At 37.2% G+C, this 16401-nt stretch overlaps 3 long non-coding RNA genes and 1 pseudogene across 3 annotated transcripts; 2 read left to right on the top strand and 2 right to left on the bottom strand.

Moving 5' to 3' along the window:
- The first annotated feature begins 1811 nt into the window (after positions 1 to 1811).
- LOC124262737 lies at positions 1812 to 2300 on the top strand. Its single transcript, XR_006894676.1, has 2 exons — positions 1812 to 1866; positions 2240 to 2300. It is a non-coding gene; the product is annotated as an uncharacterized LOC124262737 (long non-coding RNA).
- A 4927-nt stretch (positions 2301 to 7227) lies between these two features.
- On the bottom strand, positions 7228 to 10016 carry LOC124262736. The gene is made up of 2 exons (XR_006894675.1): positions 9578 to 10016; positions 7228 to 7746 (listed from the first exon to the last, which is right to left on the bottom strand). It is a non-coding gene; the product is annotated as an uncharacterized LOC124262736 (long non-coding RNA).
- LOC124262735 lies at positions 9001 to 10698 on the top strand. Its single transcript, XR_006894674.1, has 3 exons — positions 9001 to 9440; positions 10028 to 10290; positions 10626 to 10698. It is a non-coding gene; the product is annotated as an uncharacterized LOC124262735 (long non-coding RNA).
- A 1479-nt stretch (positions 10699 to 12177) lies between these two features.
- Positions 12178 to 16401, bottom strand: part of LOC124262734 — a 37507-nt pseudogene continuing 33283 nt past the window's right edge.

Below are 16401 nucleotides of genomic sequence, written 5' to 3'. Positions count from 1 at the left end.
ACTGTGGCTAAGGAGAACGGAGATGGACCTAGAAGAACACTTCACCGGGAATCTTCTTCCAATAGGTTCATTATCACCCCGGCAGCAAGTGAAGACACCACCTATCCCAAGGCCAAGGAAACTTAAGCCAGAGAGCATTCCAAATGTCACTGAGGATGTCACCATCGAGGCAAATGATGAAAGTGAGGAAGAAGATTCAGTAGAGATCCTCGTCTTCTCATCCAAACCTGCGGTAGCAACTGATAACCCAGCTGCAAGGCCAACCGAGGAGAATACAGAAGACACTGAAGATGCCACCAGTTCACAAGTAGTGCCACTACCATCGGAACAGGAAGAAACTTCAGTGAGTACTGAACCAGCATTGGAGCTTGATGTTCATATGGATGAGGACCAACACGTGGATGAATCTGGAGATGTTCACGACTCTGGGCATCAGGAACCTCAGGAACTGGACATTGACGCAATAAAGGAAGACCCTCAGGATCCAGAGGAGGAGACACTCACAGAGACTACAGTGTCTACTGCAGTACCATCACAGGAGACTGATGGTTTGGAGGAGCAGTCCACGGAGGAAGAGACAGTCCCAAAGACATGTGACGTGGCCCCTGTAAATCCATCACCGGGAACCTGATGGAACAGCCGAAGAGGTACCTTCTACATTGCAATCACCACCAAGAAGAAGACGACGGTTACTACCGCAAGTACCAGTTACAGCTTTGAGGAGATCGACACGGCAAAGAAGAGCACCTCAGCGCTATGGTGACATTGTGATGTCAACGTCCGCATCTCAGGCAGCCTGGAGGGAGAGAACCGAGTATCTGAGGTCACTGTATGATGACGGAGCTTTCGACAGGATGCCAACTCACATCTCAAGAGCCATCATGGACCTGGTACATTGCAAGCCCTAATGATGAGGACATCATTCCCCTGGGGAGGGAAGTGTGTGGCAGGGACATACTTTGTATGTCTGAGTGTTAGGATTAGTTTGCGCCAGTTAGCTTTAAAGTATTGTAAATAATCATTAATTCTCTGTCTTTATTTCAGCATCCAATAGGTGCTGATATATGCAATGTACATATGTATTTTAATATATTGCTTTGTTTCAACTCACTACAGTGACTGAAAATGAAATAGTTAACAATTCATGTATTTTAAATAAGTTTCTTGATTTCAGCTCATATCAGCTCTGAAACAATTCATATAGTTAATCGCTTAGTTTTAGTAATACAACCAATAGTGTCTACCCAACCGTGACAACACGTTACGATTGGTCCATTCAAACCTGCATGCTTTTTCTATGCCTGAACACCTCGCACCCTGACACAACTGACAAAACTTGTGTGAGAGACAGACAAACATAGGCGTCAACTTAATTTTCATCAGGTTAGTAACCTAACTATCTTAAATAATGTTTATGCATATCTAATGTAGCAGTCATTCAATAAGTAATCTTAAACACATAGCGTATATTAATAAGGGTAATTAATGCCGTCAGGGTAGTTAACATGTATTGTAATCGGCACGGCAGGTAAACGCAAAGTTCCCATTTTAATGTGTATCATATATTCCCTTTTAAACATAAACAGCATTAAATAACTTCAAAGCGAGGCATTGTGAGTATGCTTTGTGTATGAATGTTGTCTAATTATTATTATCGCATTTTGCACAAATAATGGCAAAGTGTCTCAATCTAAGATTTTACAGTGTATAAAATATATCTTTCCATGCTTATTGTTATGTCTGCATGGACAGTTTACACTGAATCGGTTTGGTTTTGATCGGAATCTATCTTATTTCCAGCACACAGTATTCCATCGTCTGCTATGGCAGCCAGGCATAAACACGGGCCCCTGTGCCATACATAGGGTATGTAATGTGCCGTACAATACTGTTTATATCATGTGTATATATAATTCTAGCATACAGAATCATCGTTCCTTTATATTAACCTTCTAAGGTAAATAGTGTATGTTGTGCGGTGATTGCCGCCGATATCATTTATGGCTTTGTTTAAGTCATGTCATGAGTTATCGCCCCTGATCTTTGTAAAGTTCAATCCCTCGGCGATCATTATATTTCCGTAATGTTTTAATGTACAGATAATATTGTCGGCGCTCATGCATTCAAGCTCTATTAACATTTATAATGTTAATATACTGAATATATATAAATAGATGTCAATGTATGTTCTGCAAGCATGCCGAACATTGTTATTATATTGTTGCTACAATTGTTTCAGGGTTTATCGTGTATGTTGAAATCTACATCCACTTGGAATAAACAGAACTTACAACCCTGCATTCACTTTGCGTGTCGTCATTGTGACCCTGCTACAATAATACATTAAGAAATGGCTTAAAAATGACATGGTCAACCTGAATCAGAATTCTGTGAGTAGTTTTGAGAGACAACAGCTGGGATCGCTCTCGTAAAGTTCAAGTTTCACGAAGTATTTCAGAAAAGAAATCACAAAAAGTCAACAGATAAATCAAGGAACCTCAAGATTCAGGTGGAGCCTTAGTCTTGTTGCTCTTTTTGTACAACTGCATCAGGAAGGTAGTTTATTAAAAATAATACATTTGAATGTGCCAAGACACAAATCTTTTGAAGGTTGCTATCATTAAAAACAGAAATTCTTGGATTTGATTCTAACACCATCTCTGTCAAAACTGATTGAACAAGCTGTTACAAAGCAGCTTATGGATCATTTGTCAGTGAACAATATTTGGGATGACTTTCAGTCAACTTACCGACAGCACCTTCCACTGAGACACTTCTTCGCAGGGTTATTAATGACCTGAGATGCATTGTTGACTCTGGAGAAGTGTCAACAGTGGTGCTCTTGGATCATGGAGTCCTACATTTGACACAGTGGACCACTAGAAGCTCCTTGACACACTGGAACACCAGGTTGGAATCTGTAAATGCTTTAAGTCAGATTCAGCTCAGTCCACTTTCAAGTGAATTGAGAACAGCCTATAACTAAATGATGCTAAAAACTGAAGTCCTACTTGTTGGCAAACAGCAACACCTGAAAGGGATCATAGACGGTTAGAGCTGCTATTTGCCTTTCTAAGCTATGTTTTCTACACTTGTTCAAAGATCAAGGTGTTTGTATTAATTCAGATTTCTCCATTGAAGCTCAAGTAGACAAACTTTTATCAAAACATGCTCTTTGTAAAATACATTAGATCTACCACAGAAAGTGTACAAATCATTGTCAGGTGTCTTTTCTCGGCTTGATTAGACTACTGCAATGGGCTGCTTTTAAGTCTCAACAAAGCTCACCTGTACGAACTGCAAAAAGTTGAGAATACAGCTGCTGGCATCGTTTTTAAATAATGAAAACATGACAAGAACTCATTTTTAAAAGCATTCATTTATTGACTTCAGCAAATTTTACAGTTTTGTATCATGGCACTGTATTTCATTTTGAATTGGTATTCAAATATTTTCTAAATAAAGTAAAGGACCAAAAACTTCCACACAATATTTGAATCCAAAAAGTGAAAAAGATAATCAAAGTCAAAGTCTAAACTCAGCAAAAAATGGATTATTAGCACTGAATTTAATTAAAAGCTAAATATGTATTGTATTTCACTGTTAACAAAAATGAATGAGTAATAGCTATAAATAGCTTTTTAATACGGAATATACACAATCAATATGTATTTCAACTCCTTACAACAGTTCAGGGGAACAAACATACACGAAACGCCAAAAGAAACGTTACCCTCCTTTAATGACGGAGGTACCTATCTTCAGCTTTAGTTGTAATGCGTGGACGTCCACTTCTTGGACACTATACTGTGACCCCAGTCTGTCTGAAGCCCTGAATATATCTTATAACCTGATATGGTGGCATCCGAGGGCTTTGGCAACAGCATTGAATGTCTAATTCCCATCTGCACCATCCCAATGGCTTTTCTCTCTCTTCAGCCGTTAATCGTGACATATTTCTCCAGTTACCTTGTGTATCATATCATGTATTCTAGTTGTTCATAAAGGTAGGAGGGTAATGTTTCTTTTGGCGTTTAGTGTATATCAACATAAACTCTCATGGCTCTTCAGGCCAGGTGAACAAAAAATACTAATGTTTTTCCAATATACGTTACAAATTACATAATCATTAGTACAAGTTATTAGGTATGAGACAATGTCAAAATAAATCTGAAATCTCTGATCATTACTAGGTTAGGTCAGACTATTCACAAAAATGTTTACATATAGCAATAAAAGTAAAGAACGTTTCTAATGACATCAGTCAGTTCTGGTATGAAATTTACTAATTTACCAATTCAACCAAAGTAAATGAATACATCTTTATCATAAAACTGAACAATAAATTGAAAAGAATTAAAGAAAAATGAAGAATTTCTTCATCAAATGTTACTACTTCCACCCCTACTGAGTACCAGTAGTCAAACTCAGTTTTGACACTGGAATGTTGTGGCTATTATTTCACGTTACACATAAATGTACCGAACAAGGCCTAGTTTCTCAAGATGTGGCAAGAGATGAGGCAAGAAAGTTGGGGCATTTGTCAGTGTCAGAAAATAACATACATATAACAGGCATCTATAAAACATTTCTCATCGTACACCACACTGATACATGACTGGGGGTCGGACTTATGGCCAGCTGGGGATACAGTGGTCGGTACCCATGGGGTGTTGGTGGTGGTTCTCCTCCATGGCTACAGACCTTTAACTGCTCTTCCTCTGCTTGGTTGTATCCGTTTGAATAATTGGTAATAAATTAACAATATGTATCAATGTAGCAACATGCATCTCACCACAGTTTATAGTGAGGGCTTATCCATTTGGTTAAACATTGGGTAGAGTAGTCAAGTGACAACAAAACATCGATCACAGCTCCATCTACTGCATCCAATGTGTCTCACGCATAAATATCAGTTGCACAATAAATACAGACCAGTGGTATTCACTGTGACCTAGACAAATGGTGTGAGATATGATACAGGCAAATCGTCTTCACTGTAATGTAGACCATGGTATTCCCTGAAATAGAGACCAGTGGTATTCGCTGTAACACAGACAGATTGTATGCAATGTAACATTGACTATTATCAAGTATCTCCAACTGTAAGGATTAGCCCAAACAGCTATCACGGACATAAACTGAGTATTAGGATATGATGCTCTATCCTTGTTGAGAAACATCGGAAGGGAGACAGTCTGGAAGATCATCCTTCACCAGGAACGACTTTCAGCTGCTGCTAAGGAAAATATATACATATATATATTACAGTAAATATGTACATTTACTGATTTTTTTTCAGTGATTATGTATGTTTACTGATTCCATCAGGGATTATGTATATTTAGTTAAATTATCAGGAATTATACATATTTACTGAAATCTACACTGATTCATTTTACATATTTACTGAAATCAAGATCAGTAAATATGTATAATCATGGGTGGATACAGCTTTTTGAGAAACAATGGGTGCACCAGTTCATTTTCACCTGAGACCAAATGGATCACTGCCTGTGATTTCATAAACTTTCAGGACCAAAGGGGAGGTGCGCACCCCTGCATCCCCCCTCTGGATTCGCCTATGTTAATGAATCAGTGTAGATTATAAGTGAGTACTGACTTGCAATACTTGTATAGGAATGAACTGGGAAACACGCGTAAAGTCTCCTCATATATAGATAGCAGTCTGTTCCATCAACTGGAAAAAGGTTGTCAGCATGAAGGTTACACATCAACAAACACACATATAATAGTGCCATTGTGACTTGTGTTCCTTGTGTTCAGAGAATTTCTTATTAACCTACATTTAAACTAACAATTTTCATGATACACAATCTATGATGGCATTAAGACAAACCCAATGATGCCATGCTAACAAGCTAATATAACAAAAGAACTCTATAGGTTTTACCATCATATACCCGAATACACTACATTTTCAAGTCATTTTAACATAAATCCCAATAGGCAATAAAGATGGGTTTTACCATTCAAAAGGCAATATTATCAAGTCTTTATAACACAAGAACTCAAGAGGCTTCACTATTCTTCATCCTAAAAGACAATATTCACAAGTCATTATAACACAAGAACTAGAGAAGTTTCGCTATTCTTCATCCCAAAAGGCAATATTCACAAGTCATTAGAACACAAGTCATTATTTTTCCAAATAATCATGACAGAAGAACTAGAGAGGTTTCACTATTCTTCATCCCAAGAAGCAACATTTACAAGTACTTATAACACAAGAATAAGAGATGTACACATGTCATTACAACACAAGAACAAGAGAGGTTTTAACCATCCTACATCCCAAAAGGCAATATCCACAAGTGATTTATATTACAAGAATTAGAGATGTTTTACTATTCTTCATCCCTAAAGGCAATATTTACAAGTCATTAACGCACAAGAACTAGAACGGTTTTACCATTCTACATCCCAAAGGGCAATATCCACAAATCATCATAACACAAGAACTAGGGAGGTTTCACCATTCTACATCCCAAAAGGCAGTATTCACAAGTCATCATAACACAAGAATTAGAGATGTTTCGCTATTTTTCATGCCAAAAGGCAATATTCACAAGTCATTATAGCACAAGAACTAAAACGGTTTTACCATTCTTCAACTCAAAAGGCAATATTTACAAATCATCACAGAACACAAAAAGTTGAAAGATTTTACCATTCTTCACCCCAAGAGGCAAAACATTTTTTACAAATAATCATAACATAAGAACTAGAGAGGCTTCACTATTCTTCATCCCAAAGGGCAATATTTACAAGTGATCATACCACAAGAACTAGAGAGGTTTCACTATTCTTCATCGAAAAAGGCAGTATTCAGAAGTGATTTATAACACAAAACTAGAGAGATTTCACTATTCTTCATCCCTAAAGGCAATATTTACAAGTCATTATAACACAAGAACTAGGCACATTTTACCATCTTACATCCCATAGCCAATAATTACAAGACTTTATAACACAAGAACTAGGCAGATTTTACTATCCTACAGTCCAAAAGTCAATATTCACATGTCATTATAACACAAGAACTAGGCACATTTTACCATCTTACATCCCATAGCCAATAATTACAAGACTTTATAACACAAGAACTAGGCAGATTTTACTATCCTACAGTCAAAAGTCAATATTCACATGTCATTATAACACAAGAACTAAAGAGGTTTTAACACAAGAACTAGGCACATTTTACCATCTTACATCCCATAGGCAATAATTACAAGACTTTATAACACAAGAACTAGGCAGATTTTACTATCCTACAGTCCAAAAGTCAATATTCACATGTCATTATAACACAAGAACTAGAGAGATTTTAACCATCCTACATCCAAAAGGGCAATATTCACAAGTCATCATAACACAAGAATTAGAGATGTTTCGCTATTCTTATTCCCAAAAGGCAATATTCACAAGTCATTATAGCACAAGAACTAGAACGGTTTTACCATTCTTCACCCCAAAAGGCAATATTTACAAATCATCACAGAACACAAAAAGTTGAAAGATTTTACCATTCTTCACCCCAGGAGGCAAAACATTTTTTACAAATAATCATAACATAAGAACTACAGAGGCTTCACTATTCTTCATCCCAAAGGGCAATATTCACAAGTCATCATAACAAAAGAACTAGAGAGGTTTCACTATTCTTCATCCCAAAAGGCAATATCTACAAGTCATCATAACAAAAGGACTATAGAGGTTTCACTATTCTTCATCGAAAAAGGCAGTATTCAGAAGTGATTTATAACACAAGAACTAGGCACATTTTACTATCCTACAGTCCAAAAGTCAATATTCACATGTCATTATAACACAAGAACTAGGCAGATTTTACTATCTTACAGTCCAAAAGTCAATATTCACATGTCATTATAACACAAGAACTAGGCACATTTTACTATCCTACAGTCCAAAAGTCAATATTCACATGTCATTATAACACAAGAACTAGAGAGGTTTTAATCATCCTACATCCCAAAAGGCAATAAGTACAGGTCAGTATAACACAAGAACAAGGCACATTTTACTATCCTACAGTCCAAAAGTCAATATTCACATGTCATTATAACACAAGAACTAGGCAGATTTTACTATCCTACAGTCCAAAAGTCAATATTCACATGTCATTATAACACAAGAACTAGAGAGATTTTAACCATCCTACATCCCAAAGGGCAATATTCACAAGTCATCATAACACAAGAATTAGAGATGTTTCGCTATTCTTATTCCCAAAAGGCAATATTCACAAGTCATTATAGCACAAGAACTAGAACGGTTTTACCATTCTTCACCCCAAAAGGCAATATTTACAAATCATTACAGAACACAAAAAGTTGAACGATTTTACCATTCTTCACCCCAAGAGGCAAAACATTTTTTACAAATAATCATAACATAAGAACTACAGAGGCTTCACTATTCTTCATCCCAAAAGGCAATAATCACATGTCATCATAACACAAGAACAAGAGAGGTTTCACCATTCTACATTCCAAAGGGCAACATTCACATGTCATTATAACACAAGAACAAGAGAGGTTTTAACCATCTTACATCCCAAAGGGCAATATTTACAAGTCATCATAACATAAGAACAAGAGAGGTTTTAACCATTCTACATCCCAAAGGGAAATATCCACAAGTGATTTATATTACAAGAATTAGAGATGTTTTACTATTCTTCATCCCAAAAGGCAATATTTACAAGTCATTAAAGCACAAGAACTAGAACGGTTTTACCATTCTACATCCCAAAGGGCAATATTCACAAGTCATCAAAACACAAGAACTAGGGAGGTTTCACCATTTTACATCCCAAAGGGCAATATTCACAAGTGATTATATTACAAGAATTAGAGATGTTGCGCTATTCTTCATCCCAAAGAGGCAATATTCACAAGTCATTATAGCACAAGAACTAGAACGGTTTTACCGTGGTACATCCAAAAGGGCAATATCCAAAAGTCATCACAAAACACAAAAAGTTGAACGATTTTACCATTCTTCACCCCAAGAGGCAAAACATTTCTAACAAATAATCATAACATAAGAACTAGAGAGGTTTCACCATTCTACATCCCAAAGGGCAATATTCACAAGTCATCATAACACAAGAATTAGAGATGTTTCGCTATTCTTCATCCCAAAAGGCAATATTCACAAGTCATTAAAGCACAAGAACTAGCACGGTTTTACCATTCTTCACCCCATAGGGCAATTTTCACAAGTCATCATAACACAAGAATTAGAGATGCTTCGCTATTCTTCATCCCAAAAGGCAATATTCACAAGTCATTAATTCACAAGTCATTAAAGCACAAGAACTAGAACGGTTTTACTATTCTTCACCCCAAAAGGCAATATTCAAATGTCATCATAACACAAGAACTAGAGAGGTTTCACCATTCTACATTCCAAAGGGCAACATTCACATGTCATTATAACACAAGAACAAGAGAGGTTTTAACCATCTTACATTCCAAAGGGCAACATTCACATGTCATTATAACACAAGAACAAGAGAGGTTTTAACCATTCTACATCCCAAAGGGCAATATCCACAAGTGATTTATATTACAAGAATTAGAGATGTTTTACTATTCTTCATCCCAAAAGGCAATATTTACAAGTCATTAAAGCACAAGAACTAGAACGGTTTTACCATTCCACATCCCAAAGGGCAATATTCACAAGTCATCAAAACACAAGAACTAGAGAGGTTTCATCATTTTACATCCCAAAGGGCAATATTCACAAGTGATTATATTACAAGAATTAGAGATGTTGCGCTATTCTTCATCCCAAAGAGGCAATATTTACAAGTCATTATAGCACAAGAACTAGAACGGTTTTACCGTGGTACATCCAAAAGGGCTATATCCAAAAGTCATCACAAAACACAAAAAGTTGAACGATTTTACCATACTTCACCCCAAGAGGCAAAACATTTCTAACAAATAATCATAACATAAGAACTATAGAGGTTTCACCATTCTACATCCCAAAGGGCAATATTCACAAGTCATCATAACACAAGAATTAGAGATGTTTCCCTATTCTTCATCCCAAAAGGCAATATTCACAAGTCATTAAAGCACAAGAACTAGAACGGTTTTACCGTGGTACATCCAAAAGGGCAATATCCAAAAGTCATCACAAAACACAAAAAGTTGAACGATTTTACCATACTTCACCCCAAGAGGCAAAACATTTCTAACAAATAATCATAACATAAGAACTAGAGAGGTTTCACCATTCTACATCCCAAAGGGCAATATTCACAAGTCATCATAACACAAGAATTAGAGATGTTTCCCTATTCTTCATCCCAAAAGGCAATATTCACAAGTCATTAAAGCACAAGAACTAGAACGGTTTTACCATTCTTCACCCCAAATGGCAATATTCACAAGTCATCATAACACAAGAATTAGAGATGCTTCACTATTCTTCATCCCAAAAGGCAATATTCACAAGTCATTAATTCACAAGTCATTAAAGCACAAGAACTAGAACGATTTTACTATTCTTCACCCCAAAAGGCAATATTCAAATGTCATCATAACACAAGAACTAGGGAGGTTTCACCATTCTACATCCCAAAGGGCAATATTCACAAGTCATCATAACACAAGAATTAGAGATGTTTCGCTATTCTTCATCCCAAAAGGCAATATTCACAAGTCATTAAAGCACAAGAACTAGAACGGTTTTACCATTCTTCACCCCAAAAGGCAATATTCACAAGTCATCATAACACAAGAATTAGAGATGCTTCACTATTCTTCATCCCAAAAGGCAATATTCACAAGTCATTAATTCACAAGTCATTAAAGCACAAGAACTAGAACGGTTTTACTATTCTTCACCCCAAAAGGCAATATTCAAATGTCATCATAACACAAGAACTAGAGAGGTTTCACCATTCTACATTCCAAGGGGCAACATTCACATGTCATTATAACACAAGAACAAGAGAGGTTTTAACCATCTTATATTCCAAAGGGCAACATTCACATGTCATTATAACACAAGAACAAGAGAGGTTTTAACCATTCTACATCCCAAAGGGCAATATCCACAAGTGATTTATATTACAAGAATTAGAGATGTTTTACTATTCTTCATCCCAAAAGGCAATATTTACAAGTCATTAAAGCACAAGAACTAGAACGGTTTTACCATTCTACATCCCAAAGGGCAATATTCACAAGTCATCAAAACACAAGAACTAGGGAGGTTTCACCATTTTACATCCCAAAGGGCAATATTCACAAGTGATTATATTACAAGAATTAGAGATGTTGCGCTATTCTTCATCCCAAAGAGGCAATATTTACAAGTCATTATAGCACAAGAACTAGAACGGTTTTACCGTGGTACATCCAAAAGGGCAATATCCAAAAGTCATCACAAAACACAAAAAGTTGAACGATTTTACCATACTTCACCCCAAGAGGCAAAACATTTCTAACAAATAATCATAACATAAGAACTATAGAGGTTTCACCATTCTACATCCCAAAGGGCAATATTCACAAGTCATCATAACACAAGAATTAGAGATGTTTCCCTATTCTTCATCCCAAAAGGCAATATTCACAAGTCATTAAAGCACAAGAACTAGAACGGTTTTACCATTCTTCACCCCAAAAGGCAATATTTACAAGTCATCATAACACAAGAATTAGAGATGTTTCGCTATTCTTTATCCCAAAAGGCAATATTCACAAGTCATTAAAGCACAAGAACTAGAACGGTTTTACCATTCTTCACCCCAAAAGGCAATATTTACAAGTCATCATAACAAAAGGACTAGAGAGGTTTCACCATTCTACATTCCAAAGTGCAACATTCACATGTCATTATAACACAAGAACAAGAGAGGTTTTAACCATCCTACATCCCAAAAGGCAATATTCACATGTCATTATAACACAAGAACAAGAGAGGTTTTAACCATCTTACATCCCAAAAGGCAATATTCACATGTCATTATAACACAAGAACAAGAGAGGTTTTAACCATCCTACATCCCAAAAGGCAATATTCACATGTCATTATAACACAAGAACAAGAGAGGTTTTAACCATCCTACATCCCAAAAGGCAATATTCACATGTCATTATAACACAAGAACAAGAGAGGTTTTAACCATCCTACATCCCAAAAGGCAATATTCACATGTCATTATAACACAAGAACAAGAGAAGTTTAACCATCTTACATCCCAAAAGTCAATATTCACATGTCACTATAACACAAGAACAAGAGAGGTTTTAACCATCTTACATCCCAAAAGTCAATATTTACAAGTCATCATAACATAATAACAAGAGAGGTTTTAAGCATCTTACATCCCAAAAGTCAATATTTACAAGTTATCATAACATAAGAACAAGAGAGGTTTTTACCATCTTACATCCCAAAAGTCAATATTTACAAGTTATCATAACATAAGAACAAGAGAGGTTTTAACCATCCTACATCCCAAAAGGCAGTATTCACAAGTGATTATAACACAAGAACAAGAGAGGTTTTAACCATCTTACATCCCAAAGGGCAATATTCACATGTCATTATAACACAAGAACAAGAGAGGTTTTAACCATCCTACATCCCAAAAGGCAATATCCACAAGCCATAACACTAGAAGTAGAGAGGTTTCACTGTTCATCATTCCAAAGGGCAATATTTACAAGTCATAACAAAACACAAAGAAGTAGAAAGATTTTACCATTCTTCACCCAAAAAGGCAAAAGAAAATACTCACAAGTAATCATAACATAAGAACAAGAGACATTTCTCTTTTCTTCATCCCAAAAGGCAATATTCACAAGTCATCATTACATAAGAACTAGAGAGGTTTCAACATTCTACAGGAAAACAACAATATATTTTTGGTGAGTTCCCCCATGTACACACCCAGTGCAGAAGTGTACATACGAAGCATTCCCATCTATATTTCAGTAATGTGATATATGACATTGTCTATATAACAACTATTTATGCTAAAGTGCTTTATTATGCAAACATATTTTTCCGGCTAACTGATTGGTCTAGAGGCAATCACGTGACCGTCGACAGAAAAGCATATTGACTCCAACCCGAGTCCGACCAAAACTCATATTGACCTGAGTTACTATGACGTCATTCTATTGTTTACATGTCAGAGTATTGTTGACATAACGTTATTGGTTTGTAGTGAAAATAATTACTTTTCTTGACTAAATGGACAAGTTTTGAATTTTAGAAGCTTTTTCTCGGTAATTACATACTAAAACAATTATAGACTGGCGAATTCGGTCAATACCTGTTTTTATGGACCCGCGAAAAGCAATATTGACGGGTCCATAAAAACAGGTATTGACCTCATGACCAGTCTATAATTGTATAATATTGTCAAGAGTACTGTGTTATTCTCAAGTAAACTACTGCATGTTCACACTTCCATAAAACAAGAACAATCCACTCTACATAATTACTGTCTCAAGTTTGAATAATAGATAAAATAGAATCAATACGTTCTAATTTACATCTGAACAAAGAATGTACAAACAGGAATGATAATAATATAAAAAACAAATACCAAGACTAAGTATCTCTTCTGGGAAATGAGTAAAAACAACCATATCTTCGCAATCTTCAAAAACAAAAAATGATCAAATTTTTTTTGTAAATGGTTGAGGGAGAGTTGATTTGTCATATAGCAATATGTCCAAAACATCTAACTACAGTGTGTGAATGACAATGCCATGACAGTTGGCTGTATGAAGATTGGCTGCAAGGTGTCCTGCCGCCTGAAGGAAACTGCCACCATGGACATGGTCCACGCTGTTCTGCTGTCTATGAGTCCTGGACCATAAGAGTGTGAACAGATTCTACCTGTGAACAAAAAGCACAACAAGTGTCTCAGTGCTATTACATACATCCTGTGTCTCAGTGAGAGGGTGCTGTAACATACATCCAGTGTCTCAGTGAGAGGGTGCTGTAACATACAAGCAGTGTCTCAGTGAGAGGGTGCTGTAACATACAACCTGTGTCTCAGTGAGAGGGTGCTGTAACATACAACCTGTGTCTCAGTGACAGGGTGCTGTAACATACATCCAGTGTCTCAGTGAGAGGGTGCCATAACATAGAACCAGTGTCTCAGTGAGAGGGTGCTGTAACATACAACCTGTGTCTCAGTGAGAAGGTGCTGTAACATACAACCTGTGTCTCAGTGAGAGGGTGCTGTAACATACAACCTGTGTCTCAGTGAGAAGGTGCCATAACATACAACCAGTGCCTCAGTGAGAGGGTGCTGTAACATACAACCTGTGTCTCAGTGAGAGGGTGCTGTAACATACAAGCAGTGTCTCAGTGAGAGGGTGCTGTAACATACAACCTGTGTCTCAGTGAGAGGGTGCTGTAACATACAACCTGTGTCTCAGTGAGAGGGTGCCATAACATACAACCAGTGTCTCAGTGAGAGGGTGCTGTAACATACAACCAGTGTCTCAGTGAGAGGGTGCCATAACATACAACCAGTGTCTCAGTGAGAGGGTGCTGTAACATACAACCTGTGTCTCAGTGAGAGGGTGCCATAACATACAACCTGTGTCTCAGTGAGAGGGTGCTGTAACATACAACCTGTGTCTCAGTGAGAGGGTGCCATAACATACAACCAGTGTCTCAGTGAGAGGGTGCCATAACATACAACCAGTGTCTCAGTGAGAGGTTTGAGCTGGTGACCATACCTACTTTCATTGTTGATACTCATGTGTTGTGTATCCTCTCAGATTGCATGTGAAAGGTCATTTCAGTTTAGTTTGTTCTACAGAGGTAAATATGCTCTGGTTACAAGTTTGATACATGGATATTAATTTTCAAAGCATATACAATAACATGTAATAAAGTGGATGTGGCTTGACTTATGCTCAAGGGTACATCACTTGTACTATAAATAGACAACCTTACACCTGACCTTGCATGTCTCAGATCATGAAGGTAGAACAATTTGTATAATACATGGTCATCAACGACATCTGTGTGTGTATTTGTGGGTCTTCCAGGTTATAAAACTGACAGAGAGATGACACTGAGATTTACAGCTTCAGGGCTCACCTTAGTGTAGAGACTGTTCCACCAGACACACAATCTTGCCAGCCAGATCACATGCTAGTGAGGCATCAGCCTGTGTGTATACATCAGCTGGGATCCTGGGGTAGGCAAGTCTGTCCGGGTAGCGCAGGCGGTTGAAGTCCTGTATAACATTCTGTAGTTGGGAGGCCAGGGATGTCAGGGAAGGGTTACCTAAACCACTAGATAGGCTGGATAAATCATGGGTTCTCATCACATCAGCTTGCCTGGAGTCTTTATTGTATAGCATGGACTTGATGGCCTTTTCAGCAGCCTGCAGATGAACAAAGTGTAAATGGGTTTGAAAGTGTTATGCGAAAGATTATCATGCAATGATATCACAAAATTCACCATATTCAAAACTGTTTAATCATTAGGGGGAAGTGTACACGATAAAACACATTTTCTCTTGTGTGAAACAAAACAGAGTTTTTGTACCAGTTAATATCAATGCCTGAAAATATTCACTCCATTTTCTCACATTGAAAGTAGAAAGCTCAATACAAGTGCTGAAATCTTATACCAAACTATAATATATTGTGCTCAATGTAGCAAATCATTGATTACATCTATTGTTTCCTTAGTTTTTGCTACAATCCTCTTCCCATGCATGGTCTATGTGGTGGCGTGTGGTCTGTGGTGGCGTGTGGTCTGTGGTGGCGTGTGGTCTTGTACATATTGCTCAGGCCACGAATCAGAATCAGTTGAAGTTAAGCAACGTCAAGCTCAGACAGTCCTTGGATGGGTGACCGTGTTTGGCAGCTTGACTCCTGAGAGTTTCTACGACTTCTGTCCTGCCCCATAACGAAGCACATGTGATACATGGGGTCTCATCTTAGGCAAGTGAGTTTGTTCAAATTGCCTCTGTTCACCCAGCAGAAAATGGGTACCCGGTTGGATAAAGTCATGTGACTATAACCTTCTAGCGCCTTACAGGCAGCTTGGGTTATCCGGGGTAATAAGAATCAGATTCTGATTAAAGCGCCGCAAGCAATCACTTGGTGTTTGGAGACTGTGCGCTATAGAAGATGACTTATTATTATTATTATTCTAAAGCTCAATATGAGCAAGTGTATGCAATGAGTAGGTGAACGGATCTCTCACAATGTGAGAAAATTATACACAGTAAAATCTGAAATTGGCTTGGTTTAAAGTACTCAAACAAGTACTCTTTTCCTGAGTGCTGCGTTTGTTTTCACATCTGACATGTTTCCCTTGATTTCACTGAGACACAGG

Source organism: Haliotis rubra, unplaced genomic scaffold, assembly GCF_003918875.1.
Source record: "Haliotis rubra isolate DU_JTF1 unplaced genomic scaffold, ASM391887v1 Scf850, whole genome shotgun sequence".
Classification (NCBI taxonomy): Eukaryota; Metazoa; Mollusca; class Gastropoda; order Lepetellida; family Haliotidae; genus Haliotis; species Haliotis rubra.
This window is presented reverse-complemented; position numbering and strand designations above follow the sequence as displayed.